This window comes from Salvelinus alpinus, chromosome 4 (genome assembly GCF_045679555.1).
Source record: "Salvelinus alpinus chromosome 4, SLU_Salpinus.1, whole genome shotgun sequence".
Taxonomy (NCBI): Eukaryota; Metazoa; Chordata; class Actinopteri; order Salmoniformes; family Salmonidae; genus Salvelinus; species Salvelinus alpinus.
In genome coordinates, this window is record NC_092089.1 from 35,994,199 (window position 1) to 36,016,698 (window position 22,500).

At 43.5% G+C, this 22,500-nt stretch overlaps 1 protein-coding gene and 1 long non-coding RNA gene across 3 annotated transcripts in view; one reads left to right on the top strand and one right to left on the bottom strand.

The window, feature by feature from the left end:
• LOC139573432 (cell adhesion molecule 4-like) overlaps positions 1–22,500 on the bottom strand; it is a 156,094-nt gene that overhangs the window by 118,273 nt on the left and 15,321 nt on the right. The gene's annotated exons all lie outside the window — the stretch shown is intronic.
• The window catches only part of LOC139573435 (uncharacterized), a 25,750-nt gene continuing 9,531 nt past the window's right edge, over positions 6,282–22,500 (top strand). Inside the window, exon 1 of one of the 2 annotated variants that reach the window (XR_011674594.1) lies at positions 6,282–6,452. This is a non-coding gene — a long non-coding RNA (uncharacterized lncRNA). The remainder of the gene's footprint in view (positions 6,453–22,500) is intronic. The other variant, XR_011674595.1, reaches the window with a different exon arrangement.

Consider the following 22,500-nt stretch of genomic DNA (forward strand, 5'->3'; position numbering starts at 1 on the left):
GAGAGAGAGAGGGATTGAGAGAGAGGGATAGGGATTGAGAGAGAGGGATAGGGATTGAGAGAGAGGGATAGGGATTGAGAGAGAGGGATAGGGATAGAGACAGAGAGAGGGAGAGGGAGAGAGAGAGAGAGACAGAGAGAGGGAGAGGGAGAGAGAGAGAGAGAGAGAGATATGGGGAGCTGAAATTATGAGTATGAGAAAGAGTAAGAAAGAGGGAATGAAATACGATGACAGGGAGAGAAAATTGAGAAAAAGGAGGAGGAGGAGATGGAGAGAGACAGGGAGAAAGGTGGACGGATAAGAAGAGATAATAAATGTTTGAGGAAGGAAGGTGATATACGGCAGGGACTGAGAGAGATGGAGGGAGGGAGGTAGAGAGAGAGAGAGCAAGGGATTGGTGTATAGCATAATTACTTTAATGAAAGAGCAGAATCCCAACAGGACCCTTTAGATACATCTCTTGGGATAAGAAACAACGAGATGGGGGGGGGGGTGAATACGGGGAGGGGAGGGAGATTGAAATAAAGAGAGGCCATGATAGACTGCTACAAAGGGAAAGCGAGCGAAAAGCTAAAATACAGAGATCAAAGAATGCAAACACAAAGCACATTGTTTCTTTTAGAATAATACATGAATCTGTGATTACATGGAAAAAGCAGAGACCTGCTAAACAGCAGAGATCTTCTAGAATCCTAGTACAGTACAGCTCTGGGGTGCCTGGTGACTAACAAACAAGCCTTCTTCTCTACTCTCAGTCCATTTCAGCAACTCTCTCAAATATTCATAGCATTTATACCTTATCTTTCTCCCTTTCACCCGTGAACCACTAAATATGGTTGTTGGTTTTGTTTTCCAGCTAAGATTTTTCCTGTACCAACACACACACACACACACACACACACACACACACACACACACACACACACACACACACACACACACACACACACACACACACACACACACACACACACACACACACTAGTGCCAACCCTGTGTCGCAGCCAGCCAACCACGCTTGTCTTGCCTGGGGCCTATAGCCAGGGCTGGAGGTTAGATAGGGGTTAAATTGAAATTGAAATTGAACGGAGGATTAGATTACCAGTTCTGGGAGACAAACTGGGGTTAAGATTAAAGGACACCTACAACCAGACGCAGAGCACCGATTCACATCAACATGCACATCACACACCACTATCCATGGTGGGTAGAGGGAGCACTTTGTTGCTTTGCCTCCAAAAGTCTCCAAAATAAATATGGTCTGATTTGATTTAAAAGAGAGGGTAGAAGCGTTTAAAAATTGACATACTGGAAAAAAACCACAAAAAGAGAGATGGAGATGAAAGAAGAGTGCAGGGGACGGAGAGAGTGATTGATTTCCACACAGTTCTAAAGCGGTTTCCTCTGGGGGGATGGATAAAGGGAAGGAGAGAGAAAAGGAGAAGAGGGAACTGGGTAATAAAGAAAGCAGACACTTTGCTGGGCTCCTGTTACTGTCACCTCTTTCTTTCTCTCCCTCTTTTCTTCACTCTCTTTTCTTCACCTTAACACAGACTACCTTTATTTCTAATGGAGTCCTAAGCAACCAGAGCTCTAACTAGGGGAGTGGGAGAGGTAGATATAGAGGGAGAGACATGTGGATGGAGGGGGAGAGGTAGATATAGAGGGAGAGACAGGTGGATGGAGGGAGAGAGGTGAATATAGAGGGAGAGACAGGTGGATGGAGTGGGAGAGGTGAATATAGAGGGAGAGACAGGTGGATGGAGTGGGAGAGGTAGATATAGAGGGAGAGACAGGTGGATGGAGTGGGAGAGGTGAATATAGAGGGAGAGACAGGTGGATGGAGGGAGAGAGGTAGATATAGAGGGAGAGACAGGTGGATGGAGTAGGAGAGGTAGATATAGAGGGAGAGACAGGTGGATGGAGTGGGAGAGGTAGATATAGAGGGAGAGACAGGTGGATGGAGGGAGAGAGGTGAATATAGAGGGAGAGACAGGTGGATGGAGGGAGAGAGGTGGATATAGAGGGAGAGACAGGTGGATGGAGGGAGGGAGAGAGGTAGATATAGAGGGAGAGACAGGTGGATGGAGAGAGAGAGGTAGATATAGAGGGAGAGACAGGTGGATGGAGGGGGAAAGGTAGATATAGAGGGAGAGACAGGTGGGTGGAGGGGGAGAGGTGTGGAGGAGAGGAGTGGTCAGCGGGAGAGGTAGATATAGAGGGAGAGACAAGTGGATGGAGGGGGAGAGGTGTGGAGGAGAGGAGTGGTCAGCGGGAGAGGTAGATATAGAGGGAGAGACAAGTGGATGGAGGGGGAGAGGTGTGGAGGAGAGGAGTGGTCAGCGGGAGAGGACTGAGAGGGTGTTAGATGAAACGCAGAACATAAGGTCTTGGGAGCAGACAGCAGAGTTTAGAAGAGGACATGCATTCACATTAAAAAAGGAAGCGAGAGAGAGACGGAGAGAGGGAGGGGGAGGCGGAGAGAGGGAGGACGAAGAGATATGAATGAAATAGAGAGCCAGAGGAGGATAAAGGGCTTTACCAGAATGAATGCCATGCCAATAAAACCCATTGGATATTGAAGCTGAACTTATGAGGTGGGGATAGAATATGAGAGAGAGAAAGAGAGAAAGAGAGAAAGAGAGAGAGAGAGAGAGAGAGAGAGAGAGAGAGAGAGAGAGAGAGAGAGAGAGAGAGAGAGAGAGAGAGAGAGAGAGTTGACACAATTCCACTGAAACTAAAACTCCTTGGGAAAGAGTGGAACAAGAGAGGGAGGGAGTGCTGCTTCTCTATTCTGAAAACCAAGAAAGGGGGAGAGTGTTGGATGTTACACTTAATGGAGAACTGAAGGAGTGTGAGAAATAGGGAGAGAGACAGAAAAGGAAGAGGAGAGGGAGGGAGGGAGAGAGGAGATTAGAGTAGAGATGGAGGGAGGGAGGGGCAGAGGAAATGAGGTGGCGATTCAAAAAGGGAGCGAGAGAAAGAGTCAGAAAGGAGAGCGAGAAAGCAGTTTGTAGCCGTGAGAATTATCATTAATAAAATCTAAAAATAACATTGGCACTTTCCCTTGGTTGGCCTGAGTAATTGTTCTTAGCAGGGAAGAAGGTAATTACAGAAGGCTATTAGAATACAAGGCAGGCGCCATGAAATATTCCTACAGGAAGTGTCGGCAAGGCGGAGCGGAGGGTTAAAGCCGTTGGACGCATGCCATACCAGACGCAGCCTAGCGACCGGGGAGCGGAGACGCTGCATGACTCACCGCCATAACGATGGTCCAAATGTTTCTACCGGAAGAACCGGTGTCACCATGTCAACACAAAACACACACACAGATGCTATCACTCACCCACCGGCTCAGAGTGAGACAGTCAGACAGGGAATGAGACACACACACAGAGGAAGGGAAAGAAGCTAATCCAAACGGACCATTTTACATAAAATATAATCACACACTTACTCACTCAAAGACCTAGAAGTCAGGCACACACACTACTGCAACCACAAACTCACTTAAATGAAGTCATTATTCCTCGTAGACATTTTGACATACAATCAAACCAACAGAACTAAATATGGTCCAGACATTAAAGTGGCAATATGTAACTTTTTGGGCAACCCAACCAAATTCACATAGAAATGTGAGTTATAGATCTATCATTCTACTTGAAAGCAAGTTTAAGAAGCAGTTGATCAGTTCTATGTGCACTATTTCTATGCTTCCCATTCTTAAGTTTTGTTTTTGCTACTTTTGGTTTTGTACACCAGCTTCAAACAGCTGAAACAATATTTTTGGTTTTGGAAAATATATTTCACAGCGGTTCAGATGGTACAATGATTCTCTACACTATACTAGCTTATTTTGTCACAAACAGAAATTAGGCAAATTATTAAAGGTTTAGCAAACAGGAAATGGCAGAGCAAATTCTACATAGTGCAACTTTAATATATGCTGACAGGTAGACATAAAAACACATCGCACTCAGACTGACCCGGTCTCTCTCTATCTCTCACACACACACACACACACACACACACACACACACACACACACACACACACACACACACACACACACACACACACACACACACGCACACACGCACACACGCGCACACACGCGCACACACACAAAGATGTACATGCCCATGCACACAAGAAGTGCACTCTCACACACACACACACACACACACCTCTTTTACAGTATTCATAAAAACACACACACACGCAACGACACACTCCATTGGCAGTAGTCACACACCCTCACAGACACAAACACAGCCACAGCCAGCTTCCTGCTACTACGAGCTACAACATGACCTGTCACTGTCCCTGGGAAGAAAATCACAGTAGCATGCTGGCATATGAAATTACACACACACACCCACATAGCTACCTGCTGGAGGCAGACATGCAAATAGGCTAGCAGCTGCTGAGCAGAGCACGGCATAGAACAGCTCCTGAAACACGCAATACTCACACAGTCCATGGTCAAACCCCTGCCCCGATCTACACTAATGTGAACACTGACTTCACTGTACATTCTAATGCTCATCATACTACCACACGTGACAGACATTGGCATTGACATGTCACACTCCCAGCAGACATTACATAAAGCTTATGTAAGAAAACAGCAGAGTGAGGGAGAGAGACTACAGAGATACACTACACTACCTCCGGCTGAGTCTCAGATGTTGAGCCAATAATGATGGTGTTGCTGCCAGGAGAAATCCTTGTGTCTCCAAAACTGATACATGAAATGGAACAGGAAACGGAAAAGATGTTCCATTTGTGAACATAATAGAACGAAACTCCAGACGGTATCTGAATACATTTCATTGGTCCCTGAGTCGTGAAACACTCAGAATAGATAAAGCAGAGTTGTCTCTTTAAATCCGTGTACAGAAATGTGATGATGATGATTAATGGGAAAAACACTGGCACCTCTGAGCTTACTGGTGAAGGTGCGTGGGATTTATTCCATGACAACGACGAAGAATAAAAGAGGTGAAATAGGTCACTGTGGATGATAAGTCAATAATAAACCCTGTAAGCCGACAACAAACACCTGATAAACACCTGACACATTCCCATATGGGTTTCACAAACCCTGAGAGAACGGTCCTTGCTTTAGAAACAAGGTCATATTTACAGTTTTCTGCTTCCACGAGTGTTGTTTAATTCAGCTATAAAACGTCTTATTGTATAACATCTGATGTTCTTCATCTGCACTTTTCCCCAGTAGCCAGGTCCAAGTTAGGGAATTACCGTCACGCTTCAATTGGATTTTGAAAGGACATTGACATTGTAGTGATGGCTTTGGAATCAACTCCACAACAGGCAAGCTTCCAGTACAACTTTTCCTCTGTCAACTGCAATACTCAAATCATTTCCTGAAACATATGATTAATATGTTGGGCAGTAACACCAGTTACCCTCCTAATAGGGGAAAAGTGTTGAGATATGAAAGGAGAACTCTTAGCGTGACTGGTATTGTGTCCATCTGATGTACAGGGTTAAAGAGCCACTGAACACGCCGATTGGCACGTGTGTTTTCTGTTACTCATTAGAAAAACAAGATTTCAGTCTTGGAGGTGTGTTTCTTGTCCAATTCTGTGTTTGGTTAATGATGTTTGTCCCCCATGAGCCACTGTAGACACGGAAGCCTATTTCACTTCTTTAAAATCCCAAGAATGAATGTAAGACAACTCAAGAGATCTATAATTAATTTGGACATTTTTGCAGAGGATGTTTTCGTTGCACAATTTTACATCTAACTAAGGTGTTCTGTGCAGTATTTCTCAAGTAAAGACATGTGAGACGGGTTGTCTTATGTAAACAAAGTCAGAGCTGCTGGGCAGGTCTGTCTCACTGTCTATGCTATTGGATCGAGAGCCATCACCACAGCTGTTCACACTATGTTAGTGTCAAACCAAAACCCAACCTTCATTTATCCGTTGTGACGCACCGATGTTCCGAACTCTGATTTAGACAAGACTGACTTCATGACCAAAATTATCCTGTTTACACTTTGTAGTGAATATTGACACCAGAATAACTGTTTAGTAACTAGCTGTTTTCACAACGATCCGTTGCTTTTTAAAGGCAGTCACTCTTTAAGAGTTCTACTGTTAGTGTTATAGCCACATGCTAAACCAAGTATGTTATTTTATTCATACTATTTTGATAAACTTGGGTGTTGGAAATGGGCAGAGCGGTGGGTCGAAAGAGAAAGCCAGAGAGAGAAGAAGCCCAGAGATAGCAAGAGGAATGTGTGTGTTTACAGAAGATAAGGAGAATAAGCTAAATGACGGACTGGAGTGAGGAGGCATACTATTAAGCAGGACAAATATGCTTATTCAAACAGCAACTTTCACACCCTGCAAATGAAAATATGTCCAGGAGAGATGGAGAGGGAGAGAAGGAGAAAGAGGGACTGGAAGGGCAAAAAGGTGAGAGAGAATGAGAAGAACAGCAAGAGATGGATTAGGGAGACGAGAGTGGGAGAGAGAGAGGAGATAAAGGGAACAGTGCAATTTCATTTATCTAATTACATTTATCTTCCTGCTTTCACAAACAAACAACAGAGACAAATGGTGCTTGCTGAATACACACACACACAGCAGACACACAACAACAACGTTGCACACAGACACACACACACACACACACACACACAGTGACCGATGCCTCGCACCCAAACAAAAACCCACCACAAGCCAGTAGAGGAAAAAGAAAGAAACAAAGTGAAAAAGAGATGCAACCAAATGAGGAGAATGAGGAGGAGGGAGGACAGAGAAGATAAGGGCACAAGCCAGATTGACACTGTAAAATGTATGTGTGGCTGCAAAGGGGAATGTGTGAGAGAAAGAAGGGGAAGACAGAAAACGTGATCAACACAGACAGGTTGACGGCTTTGGCCTTTGCATCCCTGATAATATCTTTATTTCTCTCCTTCCCTCTCGCTCTCTCTCTTTCTCTCAGTAGATTTGGTTATTTGTTTCCAGAGTGTATGTCTGTGTCTGTGTGTGTCTCTGTGTATCTGATTGTGTCAATTTGTCTTAGTGTCACCCCGCTCTCCAATTTGCCATCTGTCTGACAGGGCTGCGCTGTGGGGCCTTATTGATTGGCCCACACAGCTGTCATTCTTCCTATCTGTCACAGAACCGGCCCAGGCCCATTCCCGTGCATTTCCATATAAGGACACGTTTCTGTATTTTATGTCTGTCTTGCACCCCCCTCATCCCACCCCTTTACCACTCAACCCACCTTCCTATCATCGCACCCCTCGCACAAGCCCCCCCCATCTCCATCTCTCACCCCATCTAGCGTTGTTAGTTCTTGCGAACATCTCTCCAATGTTTCCCTCCTGCGTTTTAATCGATGGCACAAATCAAAGTCAGGGGTGGTTTTTATGTAGTGATGATCAGTTACCCAAATGGAATGCCAGAGTGTAATAGTGATTACCTGTCATAGTGTGACATAGCTTATGAGCTGCAGACATACAGTGCATCTATCACAGACCTGAAAAAGAACACCAACAATCCTTCTCAGCCAAGCAAATTCACCATTGATTGAGGTATTCAATAAGAAATCATTGTAGGGTTTTGTTTATTGTGTTGTTATCCAATGGACTCTTTAGTTCCTGTCTGCTGTCCAATGAGATAGTATTTCCTAACCATGTGACCTGATCTGGAAAAGCTGGTTATAGCCTGTCAGGAATGCTGCTTTCATAATCAATCAATTTAATTTGTCACATGCTTCGTAAACAACAGGTGTAGACCAGGGTTTCCGTTGGCCGGTAAATCCCAGCTTTTGGCAAAAAAATCTATTTGTGAAAGCCGCTAAATAAAATTGTTGCCGGCCAAATTGTCCAGGAGAAGAAAAAAAATCCATTACAAAATAATGCTTTTTATTAATTTATGTAAATACCAGTCGATGTGCTCAAACTTCAAAGGCAAATATACTTCATAGGCTAATAAATCCTCAAGCTGCTGGGAAATTAGTGTCGGGTTTGTGTTTCTATTTTTACTCACGCAAAAGACTCGAGGTCTTCACAAGGGACTTCAGCTAAGTGTACCCCGACTGGGCAAAAGTGACGAGTTGATTATCCCCGTTTCCAGTGTGCCTGCCGAGAGGGGCTTCTTTCTCAGAGTAGACTGTCTCAAGATCGCGCCTTCTTGAAGACAAAGTAACGAGACTGATGCACATCAAGCTGCTCCAAGGAGTTGGACAGTTTTGACTTTCCATCAGCAGGGCTCACTTTGAGCAGGCCAAGGTTAGTCAATTAGAGGCAAATGATAGTGTTGGTCAGGCAAGATTAACATATGACGACCCTGTGTCATGAATAGTATAAAGATTTGGAATGGATTGATAGAGTAGAGGAATGATGTGTGTCATGAGCAAATGGTGCATTTCTGTTGAGCTTATTCAGTAGCACTTGGAAATGAAACATTTTGCCAACTATTCACATTGGAGAGTTACAATGTTGCAATCACTAGACAGCCAACTGCCGATCGTAGGAAACAGAGTTGTCAATAAGCCACGTACAGTACCAGTCACAAATTTGGACATACCTACTCATTCAAGGATTTTTCTTTATTTTTACTATTTTCTACATTGAAAACATCAAAACTATGAAATAACACATATGGAATCATGTAGTAACCAAAAAAGTGATTGAAAAATCTAAATATATTTTCTTTTTTGAGATTCTTCAAAGTAGCCACCCTTTGCCTTGATGACAGCTTTGCACACTCTTGGCATGTTATTTCATAGTTTTGATGTCTTCGGTATTTTGCTACAATGTAGAAAATAGTAAAGAAAAACCCTGGAATGAGTAGGTGTGCCCAAACTGTTGACCGGTACAAGTATATCAAATATCACATGATTCACGACCCCGTGATAGTTCAAATTACAATAAACATAACATTTATTAACATAATCCAGCAGAACTGTAAAAAGAGTAAGATATAATTTGAGTGCTTTCATAAATGCATGGCGAGGGCCTCGTTTCACAGGAGCATAGAAAATAAGCTTTCTCTCAATGAACCAGCTTTAACGGATTTTGTTTACCTACATACTGAATTAGATTGTCCAACATCAGATTTATAATTTCTTCTTTTTGGGGCCGCCTAGAGTGTGCTCTTTCCACTGCGGATCTCAATCGCAGCAGGAGTAGGGCACGCCTGCCCAGTCATGGCTAGAAGGGCTCCAGCTTTTGTCAAATGAATGTCAAACGTTGATTTTTTTTGCATTTTAGCTACCCTAAACCTTTTCCTAACCTGCTTCATTAATTCTCCTAACATGCTGCGTAAGTTCTAACCTGCTTCATTAATTCTGCTAACATGCTGCGTAAGTTCTAACCTGCTTCATTAATTCTGCTAACATGCTGCGTAAGTTCTAACCTGCTACAAAAATCAAATCTGACATTCATTTGACAAAAAGTGGATTCCTTGTAGCCATGATCAGCCAGCCCTAGAGTTCAGAGACAGACATGTTTAGTTACTTATTAGGCCTGATTAAAATGTTAATGCCTAGGCTAAATTAAATTAGAGAGGCCTGAAAACAGCTGTGTTTTATTTATTAATTAAAATGTTCAAACAAATAGCCTATAGTACAGGTTGTTCGCAAATTATATTACACAAATATTATATTTTGAAGTTGTGTTTTATTACTGTGTAGGCGACTTGTTCTTCTAGGCTAAATGTTATTTTCATTTTATTTATGATATTCATTTATGATTTATAGCAGGGATGAAGAAGGAACGGGCAATGTTTTGCTTTAAAACAATAACCTTTCATGTTGGTATAAGACCATTGTTTTACTTTATTATAACTTTACAGGCTAATTTCTATTCTGTTAAGATGATTTACAATAATCTAAATGTGATTTTGAGCACCGTGTGTGGACGCCCTAATGCATTACGCACCCAAAGCATATGGATGCGCGGTAAATTTCTCAAATGTTCGGTAAATTTAAATCTTGCCGGTCACGTTGTCCGGCGTCAAATTTTCCTAACGGAAACCCTGGTGTAGACTAACAGTGAAATACTTACTGGCCCTTCCCAACAACGCAGAGAGAAATAAAGACAAATAATAGACAAATAATAACACAAGGAATAACTACATAATGAGTAACGATAACTTGGCTATATACACGGTGTACCAGTACCGAGACGATTTGCAGGGGTATGAGGTCATTGAGGTAGATATGTACACATAGGAAGGGATAAGGTGACTAGGCAACAGGATAGATAATAAACACAATGAAGTGGGAAGGTGGTATTTACCACATACGACTGGGGAAACGCCAGTTGAACGGCCCTCCAACTGGTAATTACTAGTGGGAAACTCCTCTATCATCCGCAGGCTCTGAGTTTCCCACTTGCACCTCTCTGACGTCATTTGTCAACAAAAAAGACAGCAAGCATCTTCAGTAGTTGTTGTTTATGGTAAGAACTAAATGAAAATTGCTGTCACAAAATGTATTCTGTTCATCTCCCTTCTGATTTAGAAAGTGAAAGCAGCTCTGGATATACTTGTTATGTGCAGAAAGCATCCTTCTAATGACCTCCATGTTTGATGGAATTTCCCAGTTCAAAACGTTTGGTCTGCTTCTTGTTTTCATTTTTGCATTGGAAAATATATTGCGATACTGTTATTATATTTATGACTTCACACTTGGTTATGAACGCATCATAAGGCCCAGAGTTTTTCCTGGTCAGGTAAAATGGAAAAAAGTCAGGGCATTAGGTTTACTACCACAATAGCATAGGTATTGAATAGGTCCCGAATAGGTCCCGTGTGGCTCAGTTGGTAGAGCATGGCGCTTGCAACGCCAGGGTTGTGGGTTCATTCCCCACGGGGGGACCAGGATGAATATGTATGAACTTTCCAAATTGTAAGTCGCTCTGGATAAGAGCGTCAGCTAAATGACTTAAATGTAAATGTTAAATGTAGCACTGTCGATGCAGAAAGCTCAAACATTATAGAAAGTGAGAGGCTGACGGCAGATGTGCTACTTGACAGCTAATTCACGTAATGGCCTGTAAACAAAAAAACTCTGAAGAGAGTCTAACAGCATGTCTGAAGTGTCGGTCTTTGAGGTATGGGCACTGACCTGTACTCAGTGTATAGCAACCCAGATGGGCTCCTTCATGATGGAACCAGCATTTGATGATAGCCTCATTGCTAAACGACTTGGCACCTTAACTACCTCTTTTATCATTATCCATTCATCCTTATCCCTCTTTCTCACCTCCCCTGGTGCTCAAAGAGATAAGACGAAGGCCCATTTTAGTTGAGGGAGAATTGAATGGGTTTGTGTGTGTGTGTGTGTGTGTGTGTGTGTGTGTGTGTGTGTGTGTGTGTGTGTGTGTGTGTGTGTGTGTGTGTGTGTGTGTGTGTGTGTGTGTGTGTGTGTGTGTGTGTGTGTGTGTGGCAACGTGCGGGAGGTAGAGTTGGGTTCATTTCCGACTCATCTACCTCCAGCTCATCCTTCTTGCTGAGCCAATCAGAGTCCTCAGAGACAGTCTGGATCTCCAGCAGAGCCCAGAGAACCCAGCTCATCGCAGAACAGAACACACACACACAATCATACACACAGTCACAAACACACAGAGACAAACACACACACTCACCATATAGATATAAACATCTTACACACACACTCACCGCATGTAGACTCTACAAACAACACTCTTGACACACACTTATACCCCCTATCAACACACCCAGAACATTGCCAACATAATGTGTGAGAGGACCACCCTGCAAGGCGATGGAGGACGCCAGTCCTGCTGTGTGTGTATGTGAACATGTGAGCACATGTGCCAGTGTGTGACACCAGGCTCACGGGTGAGATTATAGAGACAACCTACTTCAGCCACAACAGTCATCTCATCTAGCACAAAGCAATTACCCCCATCACACACTAACAGTGTTGTTCACAGATATGGAGGAGAGGGAGGAGAGAGAGAGAGAGAGGGGATGAATAGACTAGAACGAGAGAGAAGAGAAGGGGGAGAAAGGAAGATGCAGAAGAAGGATGGCGGGAGAAAGGTAGGGGAGAGAAGGGGAGGAACATGGGCAGGGTTTTTTCTGCCATTGAAATCCTTAGGTGTAAAGATTTTTTTAAATTGCAATTCATTTTTTTATCGAATTGCAGGAAATTAAAATGTTGCAGCTTTAAAACTGCAACCTTTTCTCTCAGCTCCATGGCAGAATGTGTAGAATTACAGGAAATTAGCTATAAAACTGCAAAAATGCCTCCCAGCTCCATGGAGAAATCTGTAGAATTTCCAGAAATAGGTATAAATACACAAAAATGTCTCTACACCACCAAGCCTCTAAAATGTTCTCTGAAATTCAGCTGTGTCAACTGTGCCCCCTGCCACCACCCCCTGCCACGCCCCCCCTGCCACACCCACCACCTAAGCCCCTTTTTGCTCCAGAAGAAAAGCAGATGGGGGTAAGGAATAGAGAGGTTAATGATGAGAGGTAAAGAAGAGATGGAAGAGTACAATGAAGAGTGAGTGGCATAAGGGCAGGATGGGGAGAGAGGAGTGGAGAATGGAGAGAGCGTAGGAGTGGAGGAGTGATGCGTTTCCTGTGTTCCAGGGGTCTGAGCAGAGTGAGCAGCAGCCGTGCAGTTGTGAGCTGCAGAGCAATTACATTTATCTACTCGTTAACAACCAGGGTAATTGACTACATGGGTCTGCACTGAAACACTGAGCGAGAGATGGATATAGAAGGAGAGAATGTGAGGGGGAGGGGAGAGAGGTAATGAGAGAGAGGGGGGAGAGAGAGAGAAAGGTGGAGAATGACAGCGGTGAGGGAAGAGCTGGGGAAAAAGTGAAAGAACAGGGAAAGGGGAGGAGGACGAGAGGACGAGAGGAGAACATAAGAATGGGAGGGAGAGTAGCAGAGTGAATAAGTGGATGAGCAAGGTGTGTGTGTGTGTGTGTGTGTGTGTGTGTGTGTGTGTGTGTATAGAGTGATTGATGGGACTGGTTCTGCAGGGCTGGTGAGAGAGCTTGCTAGACCGCCTTCACACAGGGAGGTACTTAGGGCCAACATATACCTATAGACACATACTGTATATTCACAATGACAAACTCATCTGCCTCCACTGACACACTAGCAGAGAACAAAGGGAATCCTTACACTAGGATCTGGTCCTAGAAGTGCGCTGTATGAAACGTGCAACATTTCAACACTAACTGAGTCTTGGTCAGGACAAACTTTTAACCCAATAATATTACAAAGCATGTAAAACTGGCTTCCTGGGACTAGGTGACACACTGATGCCAGCTCACAGTTTCTCTGGGGCAGCTCACAGGACTAGTCTAACAGCATGTCGTACTACTCTAATGACTGTCCAGTACATTTAATAGGGCAGGGCTGAAATATGGAAGACATGTTTCTCTAGGCCTACAAGTCTTGATTCAACTCCCTCAACTAATCATCAAACCCTTGATTAGTTGAATAAGGTGTGCTTGTGTGGGACCGGAGTTGAGAAAAACTGGTCTAGTATGTGAATCGACTCGCTCTGTCACTGCAATAAGGTGCAATGGCTTTGTCTTTAATGGAACGCAGCACGAGACACCTTCAGTAGCAGGAACATGTCGCACCCTGTTCCTCCCTGTGCTCCTGTGATGTGGGGGGGACCTCGTTACCTTGACATGATACCTCAACATCATTCCTCTGATCATCATTCCTCTGATCTAACACAAGCCTGGTCTAAACTAGGCTCACCATGTGGGTGGCAGCAGGCCTCAACATGAGAGATGGAAATTGAGAGAAAGAGAGAAAGTGTGAGTGAGAGAGAGAGAGAGAAATTGTGAGTGAGAGAGAGAGAGGCGGGGGTGGGGGGTATTTGTCTACTGTGATGATGGCTGGCTGAATTTCCCCCTCAGAAATACATTGCCCCCTGTTGCATCATGAGCAAAGCAAGAGCATGAGAGAAAGGAGGGAGAACATAGGGAGAAAAGGAGAGAAGAAAGCTATCTCTCCCTATTACTCCTACAACTCTGTCACTCTTTACTCCCCTCGCTTTTTTTCTCCCCCTCCCCTTCCCTTCCCTCCCCACAGTCCCCTCCCCCCTCTATCTCTCATCATAGCTGAGCTGGTAGTGTAGGGGGATTTACAAAGTCATTCTGAAAGTGGAAGTGGTTCTTCTGTTCCAACGGTTGCCCAAGTTGAGCCAATAAGATTTGCTCTTAGAATGCCCATCTTAGAAACAGCCCTGAACTCCCTCCTAAACACACATACATACACACACAGCTGCACAAACACAGGCCTACACGCTAGACAGGAACAGGAAATGGCTTTTCTCCGTTTGACGTGCCACAAACAAACTGCATGCTGCAGGTCCATTTCTGATAACCCTCTCCCAGTACTCCGCAGGAGTGACTCTCCATGAATATGGAGATGAGGATTTGGAGAGAGAGAGAGAGAAAGAGAGAGAGAGAGAAAGAGAGAGAAATAGAGAGAAAGAGAGAGAAAGAGAGAGAAAGAGAGAGAGAGAGGGAGAGAGCAGCTGGGTTCCGGGGTAGCTTTACCTGACTACACTCTGGGACCTGGCGGGATTTACTCACTGGATTTAGACTACCTTGTGTGTGTGTGTGTGTGTGTGTGTGTGTGTGTGTGTGTGTCTAGCAGCATCAGTGCTGTTGAGCCAGTCAAGGGGTCACTGTAGAAAAAGTTCAAGGAGCAGCAGGTCACAGAGTTATCAGACACAGACATGTCTGGGCTGCTCCCACTCTCGTCCTCAATACCTCTTCTCCTTCACACAAATCCCTCTCACACCTGAACAGCTTTCTCCCTATTTCCTGCTCACAGTCGGCAAGCACACGCACACACACACACACACACATAAAAACGCAGACACACACACACTCCTGTTTCCTCACCTGACTGCACAGTATAACACTCATCCACTTGGCTCCCTCCCTCTTTATCTCCCTATTCCTATTTCCCTCCCTCTCTCCTTGTGTTCATTTGCCTTCCCTGCATTATAAATCTATAGGTTTCTCTATCTCCCAGGCATCCATGTATATTCAGGGACATTTACCGTTTATTCAGAACCCTTGACATTTTGTATGTTTTAGCCCTATTCTAAAAAAATATTTATTTTAAAAATCACATGAATCTACAAACAATACCCCGTAACGACAAAGCAAAAACAGGTTTTTTAGAAATGTTTGCAAATGTACTCTGTTTGGACTGGTGGCCAGCTCTAAGAAGAGTCTTGGTGGTTCCAAATTTCTTCCATTTAAGAATGATGGAGGCCACTGTGTTCTTGGGGACCTTCAATGCTGCAGACATTTTCTGGTATCCTTCCCCAGATCTGTACCTCGACACGATCCTGTCTCGGAGTTCTAAGGACAATTCCTTCAACCTCATAGCTTGTCTTTTGCTCTGACATGCACTGTCAACTGTAAGGAACTTATATAGACAGGTGTGTGCCTTTCCAAATCATGTCCAATTAATTGAATTTACCACAGGTGGACTCCAATCAAGTTGTAGAAACATCTCAAGGATGATCAATGGTAGCAGGATGCACCTGAGCTCAATTTCGAGTCTCATCGCAAAGGGTCTGAATACTTATGTAAATACGGTATTTGCAAAAAATTCTAAAAAACGGTTTTTGCTTTGTCATTATGGGGTATTGTGTGTAGATTGACGAGGAAAATGTTTTATTTAATCCATTTTATAATAAGTCTGTAGCGTACCGAAATGTGGAAAAAGTTAAGTGGTCTGAATACTTTCCGAATGCACTGCATGTTGGGGAGATGGGAATCTCTGTAAGGGCAGTGCCACAGGGCTATACAATATGAATTATGGATTGGATGGAATCTGCAGAGCTAGGGGGTCAGGGAGGAACAGGGAGGGTCAGGGAGGGCCAGGGTGGGACAGGGAGGGCCATGGAAGGTCAGGGTGGGGTCAAGGAGGCACAGGGAAGGATCGGAAGGACTGCAAGGATCCTGTCTCTGTCATGCCCTTCCTGACTTCTCATGTTATCCTTGGTAATGACCATCATTGTTATCATCATCATCATTGCCTACATAATTATCATCATCGATGTCATATCCCTGTCATGCCCTTTCAGAGTTTTAATCTAGTCTTGCTGATCATCATCATCATCATCACGCCAGGAGTCTCAGCATAGTTGCTATCTTCTCATTTCCTCCTGTGTCTACTGATGAAGGTCACAACCATTAACTACATCCAAAAGGTATTTTCTGAGTACTGCACTACGTGAGACCAAGTCCATTCCCATTCTAATGACAGTGTGTTTGTTTGGCCTGTTTGGCCTGTTGGCTCAGGCCCTAATGGTGCAAGAGACATCATTAAAATGACTTACAGATGTAATCCTTCTACTTTTCCCTCTCTCCCCCCAAAATAACTCACTGTAATATCCCCACAAGGATTACATTAAATCTGAATCCCTCTTTCTCTTTCTCTCTCTTCATGCTCTTTCTTTCACCCATTCTCACTAATTTCCTCCTCAACCCCACCTCCTCAGGTGAAATGTTTCTCCCTGTACACGCACCTTATGCATCTCATAACCTCTCTCTCCCTCGCTCATTCTCTCAGTAATTAATGGGATACTGTTGGTAATTCTAATCATTTCTGGTCTCTGGCTCAAATGCTATCACCCAGTAAACAAAAGGACGTTGAAAAGACTGAATGAGGTGCTGAGTGAAATGTTAAAAGGCATAATTTTTGCGGACATCAAAAATATGTATTTAAAATACGTAAAATATATCTTATACGGACATCAAAAAGGTGTCTTAAAGAGATGTTGAAAATATGTATTTTAAGAGATGTCTTAAATGGATGTCGAAAAGGCGTCTTATGTTGACGTTTAAAAACATAATTTAACATTGAAAATATATTTTTCAGTCATTGATTCTATCCACAAATTTCAACTGCACATACGTATACCCACGTATTGTAGGCCGTCATTGTAAATAAGAATTTGTTCTTAACTGACTTGCCTAGTTAAATAAAGGTAAAAAAAAAAAATACTAAAATAAACCTACTCATTCAAGGGTTTTTCTTTATTTTTACTGGCCTCCACAATCACCTGACCTCAACCCAATTGAGATGGTTTGGGATGAGTTGGACAGCAGAGTGAAGGAAAAGCAGCCAACAAGTGCTCAGCATATGTGGGAACTCCTTCAAGACTGTTGAAAAAGCCTTCCAGGTGAAGCTGGTTGATTGAATGCCAAGAGTGTGCAAAGCTGTCATCAAGGCAAAGGATGGCTACTTTGAAGAATCTCAAATATAAAATCTGTTTTGATTTGTTTAACACTTATTTTGGTTATTACATGATGTGTTATTTCATAGTGTTGATGTCGTCACTACTTGCTACAATGTAGAAAATAGTAAAAGTAAAGACAAATCCTGGAATATGTAGGTGTGTCCAACCTTTTGGCTGGTACTGTACATTCTCAATGAAGTAAACATTATATCACAACAATATAGGAAAGAGGAGCCAACTGAAGACTGCAACAGAATATTTATTATTGAGCCAATCTGTCACATGCTCTTATGTGAGCTTTTTCAAAAGCTTTAATACTGGCAGCAATGACTTTCAACCAACAGAACACTTCAACTGCAATAACATTCTCAGTAACGGTTAGATGTTTTTATTTTCTTGCTATGACTGTGATATGTTGTTGTTTATCTACCTTAGTTGAATGCACTGAATGTCAGTCGCTCTGGATAAGAACGTCTGCTGTATGACCAAAATTTTTAAGTAAAAACAAACACTGGCAACGCATGCTGGGTATTATTCTAATGAGCTCCACCCCCAAACAAGTACAAATTTGGTCGGTGTGGACCATATCCAAATCTGAAAGAATCATAGACGTCTAAGCAGTTTTACAAGTTTGAACATCACATTACAGTATGGCAGATTAGTTAAGCAATAAGGCCCGAGGTGGTGTGGTATATGGCCAATATACCACGGCTAAGGGCTGTTCTTATGCACAACACAATGCAAAGTGCCTGGATACAGCCCTTGGCCGTGGTATATTGGCCATATAACACAAACTCTGAGGTACCTTATTGCTATTATAAACTGGTTAACAATGTAATTAGAGCAGTAGAAATAAATGTTGTCATACCCGTAGTATACCAATCAGGTATACCTGTCAGCCAATCAGCATTCAGGGCTCGAACCACCCAGTTTATAATACATTATAGAGCACAGTAGGGTGTGGTACAGGACAGTAAAGTTTTCTTCAGTAGAGCAGAGCACAGTAGAGTTTAATTCAGTAGAGTACAGTAAAGTTTAATTCAGTAGAGTACAGAGAATACAGTAGAGTTTAATTCAGTAGAGTACAGTACAGTTTAATTCAGTAGAGTACAGTAGAATTTAATTCAGTAGAGTTTAATTCAGTAGAGTACAGTAGAATTTAATTCAGTAGAGTTTAATTCAGTAGAGTACAGTAGAGTTTAATTCAGTAGAGAGAGTACAGTAGAGTACAGTAGAGTTTAATTCAGTAGAGAGAGTACAGTAGAGTACAGTAGTGTTTCATTCAGAAGAGTAGAACACAGTCGAGCTTAATTCAGTAGAGTACAGTACGGTAAAATCAGTAGAGTACAGTTTTGTTCAGTAGCGTAGACTACATTAGAGTACTGTACTCTGCTGTGCTTTCCAAACCTGTGAAACATAGATGTCTATTATTGGTTTAGATTTTTTAAATATTTTTAAATCAACATCCATGGACGTTGAAATCAAGTCCGGGACAAAAAAAACGTCCAAAAGACGTCGCCTGACGGTAAATGCTTAGTGGGATCTGTCTCTTTTCTCCCACTGTTCCCCTCCCTCCATCCAATCTCTCTTTCCTTCATTCTTTCCTCTTTCCCCGTTCATCCCCCAATCCTCTGCCATCCCCCATGGTTCATTCCCCTCATCCAACCCCACAAAGTCATTACACTCACCGTTCGCTTCCACCTACACACACTCACGTGCACACAACATCACTGCCAATACGCAGCCTATACCCACATATCTGTGTGTAAAAACATTGATCCCTCTCGCCTTTCCCTCCTGCCCAGTCTTTTGCCCATGCTTCCCTAGGGGATTGTGTGTGTGTGATCGTGTGTGATCGTGTGTGTCCCGGGGACTGGTTAGCAGTGTGTGTGTGTTTAATAGCAGGGGAGCCAAGGCCTAATGGTGATGAATTGGGATAATAACGGATGCCTCTCCACTTCAAATAAAGTGGGTCACGTCTATGAAGCACAGATTAATCTCCACAGAGCTGCATCCACACTCATTACCCTCTGTTTTACTAACCACGGGACCAGTTTGAGTGTGTATATACGTGTGTGCATGAGAGAGTTTACGCATATGTGTGTGAGTGTGTGTGTGTGTGTGGGTGGGTGCGTGAGTGCGTGTGTGTGAGAGTGTGCGTGTGTGTGTTTGTATGAGTGTGTGTGTGAGTGTGTGCATGCGCGTGTTTCTATGAGTGTGTGTGTGCGCGTGTGTGTGCTTGTGTGTGAGTGCGTGTGTGTTTGTATGAGTGCATGTGTGTGTGAGTGTTTGAGTGTGTGCGCGTGCGCGTGCATGTGTGTGTTTCTATGAGTGTGTGTGTGCGCGTGTGTGTGCTTGTGTGTGAGTGCGTGTGTGTTTGTATGAGTGCATGTGTGTGTGAGTGTTTGAGTGTGTGCGCGTGCGCGTGCATGTGTGTGTTTCTATGAGTGTGTGTGTGCATTTGTGTGTGAGTGCGTGTGCATGTGCGTGTGTGTTAGTATGAGTGTGTGAGTGTGTTTGTATGAGCGTGTGTGTGTGAGTGTTTGAGTGTGTGTGTGTGCGGGCGTGTGCGTGTTTGTATGAGTGTGTGTGTCACAGCCATTTCCTTCATCCTCATGATTATCGGCGTCTTTATCATCGTTGGTGTAACCGTGGAAGAGACAGATGAGATGGAGAAACTGAGAAAAGTTGGACAGATAAAACAGACATGGTAGCTGTCTAGCTGCAGTTAGATCACTAAGGCCTCTGCACTCGTCTATCCTCTGCCTGTCTCACTCTATCCATTCCTGTCATCCATCCCAGAGATGTGGCTATTGAATAGAATTACATCTCTCCTGCATGTTTACATGGCGAGACACACACAACATAATTGAACGAAAGTCACTTCCAGATACAGCGCTCGTTAAATGTAAATATTGAATCTTGAAAGCAATAACAGGTTGAATTCAAGTAAAGCATGAGTATCTATGAACAGAAGACACTATCGCTGAAGGCGGCAGCGTGGTATGGAATAAAGCATTTGAATGAAATCGACTTTGACTGCACTAGTGTGTACTCTTCTATTGATCTCTAATGGTGAAACATTGTTTCATCCATGATCCAACGATGAACGTTCTGACGCAATGTGGCGAGCAGCGGTGCAAAGAGAAAACATTGAAAACTTACATTTGGGTTACTTTAATTTTGCAGATACATGCAATTCCAGTTTAATGTACACCATTCTTAACGCCTGGACACACTGCAAATTAATAGCGCACCTTATTGTAACTCGTTCTTTTATAATACAATCTAGAGTTAATTTACTGTTAAGGGAGGTTGGGGAATAGAGAGAGAGAGAGAGGAAGAGAGGTAGAGAGGTAGAGAGGTAGAGAGGTAGAGGTAGAGAAAGAGAGGTAGCGAGGTAGAGGTAGAGGTAGAGAGAGAGAGGTAGAGAGAGAGAGAGAGAGGTAGAGAGAGAGAGGTAGAGAGAGAGAGGTAGAGAGAGAGAGGTAGAGAGAGAGAGGTGGAGAGAGAGAGGTGGAGAGAGAGAGGTGGAGAGAGAGAGGTAGAGGTAGAGAGAGAGAGAGAGAGGTAGAGAGAGAGAAGTAGAGAGGTAGAGGTAGAGAGAGAACCCAGAGAGCCCATTTTCTTTTGTCGACTAAAGACCTTCATATTTCGTCCATTGTTTTCGGTTGGAAAAACAGCTTTGATTGAAATCAGCTGACCTAGCAACGGTCCAATCACACTGCCAATTACAGAGCATTGTGTTGCATGGTGATATTCTCTTTCCTTCCTGTAAAATAACAGTCATTAACCCAGACGCTACTAATAACGCTACCTGCCAACCGCCCCGCCAAGCCTGTCCCATTCTGTCCGCTCGCCACTTTTAATTTCCTTCCTAAGCCTGTGTATTGATTCTATCCCTCCGTCTCCCTCCTCCTATCTCCCCCCATCCCTGTCCCCGTCTTCCTTCTCCCCTTACGCTTTTATTAATAATACAAAGCAATAACAAGTGTGTCACAACCCGAAATTTCACAAGAGCAATTAATGAGATGAATCTAAAGCCAGCGGACGTGTCTTTACAGCTTTACCCCTCAGCCCACTGGGACCACCTCCTTCTCCCTATCCCCCCTCTGTCTTCCTCTCCTCACACCCTCTGCCAAGTCCAACTTCTGAAAGAGGCCGGAGAGAGAGAGAGAGGCTTGAATGAAAAAAACAACGTTTTGTTACCGACACTGAGCAAAAGAGAGAGAGATACTGCCAAATGGAAAGCTGTGGTGGTAAATTCTGAGGAAGAGGAGAGGAAGAGAGAAATATGGATGGGCTGAGAGATGAATAAAAGATAGAGGGGAATAGATGAGATTGAAAGGTAGTTGGTGAGGGAGGTGAAATAGGGCGGATGTATTAAATCCACAGAAGTTAATCTCTTCCTGCCTTCTAAGCTCAGCTCATTTCAAAGATGCTTATGAATTCTATACATGTAAATGCATAGGTGTGTGTGTGTGTGTGTGTGTGTGTGTGTGTGTGTGTGTGTGTGTGTGTGTGTGTGTGTGTGGGGTGGAACATCATCTCCACGGGAGTGTTTAAGTCTGTTAGATGCAGTCACCGAGCCACTGAACCTGTGTTCCCAACACCAGTAGCACACTCTGTACTCCTTTATACATACATACTATATATACTGTGTACATGAACGAATCTTAGAGGAGTAATTGAATTACCTTAGGTTAAATGGAGCATCTCTGCATGGACGAGTATGTTTCGGTTAATTGCTCAGTACTAGTATATGAACCTATGTGTGAGGGTGTAAGCATGTTCATGGACGAATGTATGTCTGCGTTCATGTGAATTTCTGTATCTATGTATTTTGCCTCATTGTGTGTGTGTGTGTGTGGATGTGTTTGTGCGCATGCACGTGCGTGAATGAGTGTGCACGTGTGTGTGTAGGTGAAAGCGTAGTATAATATGTGTGTGAAAAATTTAAACTATTTATTTGTGTGATTTAGATTACAGTGTGGGTGAGAGTGTGGTGTGGTATGTGTGGAGAGAGAGAGAGAGAGAGAGAGAGAGAGAGAGAGACAGAGAGAGAGAGAGACAGAGAGAGAGAGAGACAGAGACAGAGAGAGAGAGACAGAGAGAGAGAGAGAGACACAGAGAGAGAGAGAGAGACACAGAGAGAGAGAGAGAGACACAGAGAGAGAGAGAGAGACACAGAGAGAGAGAGAGAGACACAGAGAGAGAGAGAGAGAGACA